Genomic DNA, 4,649 nt, shown 5'->3' on the forward strand with positions numbered 1-4,649 from the left:
TATATGTATTACTGTGCTATGTATCTATGAGACTTTAGAAAACACAGCCGGGGAAATGGGTCCCTCCAACCTGAATGTGGGATCTAGGAGGCACACAATGACCTCCGCTACAATCCACCTCTTGCATCACGTCACTCGGATCCACTTCTTACTTATAGTTAGTAAGTTAATCCCATCAGTGAACAGCTTCTCCAGGATTCTGGATGGCCTCCTTTCCTGGAGAAGCCTGCAAGAGGACAGCTAGTGGGATGAAGGATGAACGGCAGCCCCTACTGCTACAGCTGACCTCAAAGCTATAGCTGGTTTTCATCATCTGCCTCCCCTACTACCCATTCTAGATTCCCTCACCATTGGCTAGCACACCTCTCCTGGTCTAAGTAGTTCACCTGTGGGGTGACCCACACCTTCATCTCTGAGAAATGTGCTTGCTTTGTTACCATGTCCTTCTCAAGCCTTGGCTGCTGCACCTGTTCATTTACCATGAAAATTGGGCAGGAGATCGTATCTGTAAAAGAAGTATAGGAAGAATAAACCAGAGGCTAATGAGATGGTTACCTACAAGAGGTATATAAGAACTGGTAGAAACAGTGGGAGAGTTGCCAGACGTGGTGGCTCACATCTGTAATCCCAGCACTTTGGGAGGCCAAGGCAAGAGGATCACTTGAGGCCAGGAGTTTGAGACCAGCCTGGCCAACATAGCAAGACCTTGTATCTACAAAACATATTTAAAAATTAGCTGGGCGCGGTGGTGCACCTGGAAGACACCATCTTAATCAAGTGATCACAGTTCACATCACCAGCAATAAAACACGGAGACATCACAGACTCCCTGCTGCAATGTACCAAGAAGTACACAGTCTCACTCCCATGGCATTCTTACCAAATACACAGTCTCAATCTGATCATGAGAAAATATCGTAGAAACTCAAGCTGAGGAACATTCTATGAAATAACTGCCAGTACTGTTCAAAAATATCATCATGAAAAATGAAGAAAGGCTGAGAAACTGCTCCATAGTGGAGGAGATGAAGGGGACACGACAACAATGCTCCATAGGCTGCTAGAATGGATTCTGGAACAGAAAGGACATCAGTGGGAAAATGAGAAAATCAGATTGGATCTGTAAGTCTGTTAATAGTACTATGTCAATGTTATTTTCCTTAATTTTTTGTCTGTCTGCTTTTTTTCTTTGGTGGGTTTGGGTTTTTTGGTTCTGTTTGTTTGTTTGTTTGAGTCAGGGTCCTGCTCTGTTGCCCAGGCTGGAGTGCAGTGGGGCAATTGTGGCTCTCCTGGGTTCAAGTGATCCTCCCACCTCAACCACCCAAGTAGCTGGGGCTACAGGCATGTGCCACCACACCTGGCTAAGTTTTAAAATTTTTATAGATACGGGGTTTTACTATGTTGCCCAGGCTGGTCTCAAACTCCCAGGCTCAAACAGTCCTCCTGCCTCAGCCTTCCAAAGTGCCGGGATTACAGGTATGAGCCACTGCGCCTGGCCAATGTTATTTTCCTGCTTTTGATCATTGTTCCATGGTAAGATCAGCTTTTGCTGGGAGTGGGAAATGGAAGTAGCCTTGTGCTGAAGAGACAGGCACGCCCCCCACCTCACCACACTGTACTAGGTAGGGTTATACATAGCACTGGTTACCATGGCAGAGAACAGGAGATAAGTCTTCCAAGACACACAAGACAATATGAAACAATTCTCTAATGAGCACCCAACCCCTGCCCCAAGGTTCTCACAGAGATTAGCAAGCAAGTTGCTCCCCCATGAGACAGGAATCTGCCATAAGGAGGTTACTTCATCTTGACTTCAGAGTCAAAAAAGATACATGAAACAATTGATAGAGTTGATTGCATAAGTACTCAGATCTTCTGGGTAGAAAAATACACCATTAATAAAATTAGCCACAAATGGGAAACGAGAAATATTTGCAACCTATACCAAAGTATAAATAGCGTTATTGTACAAGAAACTCTTAAAAACCAAAAATCAAAAGATGAACACAATTTTTAAAAGGGCAAAAGACATGAGCAAACATTTCACAAAGAAATACCAATGGTCTGAGACGAAAAAATATGATCTCATCACACAAATGCAAATTAAATCAATGAGATAGCATATTTTATCTATCTGATTATAAATCATCAAAAAAAGTATTAATACCTGGTGTGACAGAGAAGGTAAGAAAACTGGCACTTCCGTATATGGTCAGTTGGAAAGTAATTTGATAAAATCTTCCTGGAAGGACACTTGACAATTTGCAATAAAAACCCTCAAAATGTGCATACCTTTTGACCTAGCTATTCCAATTCAGTCATTTATTCTAAGAAAATTATTATACATGCAAAGATACAAGGAAGTGAATTATATTGTTGTTTACAATAGCAGAATGAGAGGTTCTATCTAAATGTCCAAGTGAAGGAACCCCAGACAACAGTGACCAAATCCTCAAAATCAACAAGAAGAAATGAAGAGATGTTTGAAAGAAAAGATTTGCCTAAGGTGGGTAATTGCCTTAAAGTGAAAGGATTATGGCGGAGTCTATTACTGAATTTGTTTTTGTTTTTTTTATTCCTTGAGGAAATCATGACTAAATGTCTTGTTGGATGGATTACACTGTCATTTGACCATTAGTGCATAAAACTCTATCCACCCCCACCTGATCTCAGGTATGGATGAAAAATGTTCTCCTCTGGGCTGTCTGTTACTTGAACAAAACCAAGATTAATTACTTGTGTCCCTTCTTTCAGAAAGAGATACACACTTAGCTTTGAATGAAATATACATATGTTTCTAGTTGCCGGCTCTTAAGTAATTCTGAAGTAAGAGTTTTATGCTTTTAAGTTAAAAGCATAAAAGGTTTTAAGTTAAAACCATCTTAAGTTAAAAGTTTTAAGTTAAATATATTGATCTTCAGATCAATTTTATGAGATTCACTCTTCTATACAAATTAAATTGATACCAAATCTTACATAGAATTTTCTTGTTTTTAATAACGACTGAGGTCGGTTCCAGGCAGGAGTCTGGGGAGTGCAGCAGCCATGGCCAGCCACCTTGTGCTCAACAATGGCTCCAATGGCGCCAAGATGCCCATCCTGGGGCTGGGCACCTGGAAGTCCCCTCCAGGCCAGGTGAATGAGGCCGTGAAGGTGGCCATCAACATCGGGTACCGCCACATTGACTGTGCCCACGTGTACCAGAATGAGAATGAGGTGGGGGTGGCCATTCAGGAGAAGCTCAGGGAGCAGGTGAAGTGCGAGGAGCTCTTCATCATTAGTAAGCTGTGGTGCACGTACCATGGGAAGGGCCTGGCGAAAGGAGCCTGCTAGAAGACCCTCAGCAGCCTGAAGCTGGACTACCTGTACCTCTACCTTATTCACTGGCTGACTGGCTTTAAGCCTGGCAAGGAATTTTTCCCATTGGATGAGTCAGGCAGTGTGGTTCCCAGTGACACCAACATTCTGGACACATGGGTGGCCATGGAAGAGCTGGTAGATGAAGGGCCGGTGAAAGCTATTGGCATCTCCAACTTCAACCATCTCCAGGTGGAGAGGCTCTTAAACAAACCTGACTTAAAGTATAAGCCTGTAGTTAACCAGATTGAGTGCCACCTGCACCTCACTCAGAAGAAGTTAATCCAGTACTGCCAGCCCAAAGGCATCGTGGTGACCACCTACAGCCCCCTTGGTACTCCCAACAGGCCCTGGGCCAACCCTGAGGAAGTTCCCTCTTGGGGGATCCCAGGATCAAGGCGATTGCAGCCAACCACAATAAAAAAAAAAACAGCCTAGGTCCTGATCTGGTTCCCCATGCAGAGGAACTTGGTGGTGATCCTCAAGTCTGTGACACCAGAACTCATTGCTGACAACTTTAAGGTCTTTGAGTTTGAACCGGGCAGCCAGGGTATGACCACCTTACTCAGCTACAACAGGAAATGGAGGGTCTGTGTCTTGGTGAGGTGTGCCTCCTACAAGGATTACCCCTTCCATGGAGAGTTTTGAAGCTGTGGATGGCTGCTCATCCCTAAGTGACCTATACCTGTGTTTCCTGCCTCATTTTTTTCCTTGCAAATGTAGTATGGCCTGTGTCACTCAGCAGTGGGATAGCAACCTGTAGAGTGGCCAGCGAGGGCGTGTCTAGCTTGATGTTGGATCTGAAGAGCCCTGTCAGTAGAGTAGAAGTCTCTTCCAGTTTGTTTTGTCCTCCTTTTTGCCCCTCTGGGGAAAGTACAACCTGAATACCCTTTTCTGACCAAAGAGAAGCAAAATCTACCAGGTCAAAATAGTGCCACTAACAGCTGAGTTTTGGCTGCTTGGAACTGTAATCCTTTCAGCAAGACTTCTCTTTGCCTCAGATAAAAAGTATTTTTGTGGAAAAAAAATAAGGACCAACACAGTGAAATATATGTTAAAATATAAAACATTTTTTAAAAAAGAGCTTCTTATTACAAAAGTATGAACAACTTTATGATAGTAACAAAAGCTTCTATTTTAAAAGCCCTTTGTATTTATAGAAAGCATATATTTACATGTATTCTTTGTAACACTGTATTTGAATGTTGTGGACTCAGAAACCTGCAAAAAATCCAAAATTATAAATACCATAGAAAATCATCATAAAAAGTTGCAGACAGGTAAAAATATGA

The 4,649-nt window shown here is 42.7% G+C and overlaps 1 pseudogene across 1 annotated transcript; it reads left to right on the top strand.

Annotated features, from left to right (window-relative positions):
• Positions 1–3,045: 3,045 nt before the first annotated feature.
• On the top strand, positions 3,046–4,389 carry LOC108517248 (aldose reductase pseudogene; annotated as a pseudogene). Its single transcript, XR_001882053.1, has one exon. The product of XR_001882053.1 is annotated as an aldose reductase pseudogene (transcript).
• The last annotated feature ends 260 nt before the right edge of the window (positions 4,390–4,649 follow it).

Source organism: Rhinopithecus bieti, unplaced genomic scaffold, assembly GCF_001698545.2.
Source record: "Rhinopithecus bieti isolate Rb0 unplaced genomic scaffold, ASM169854v2 scaffold_39998, whole genome shotgun sequence".
NCBI lineage: Eukaryota > Metazoa > Chordata > Mammalia > Primates > Cercopithecidae > Rhinopithecus > Rhinopithecus bieti.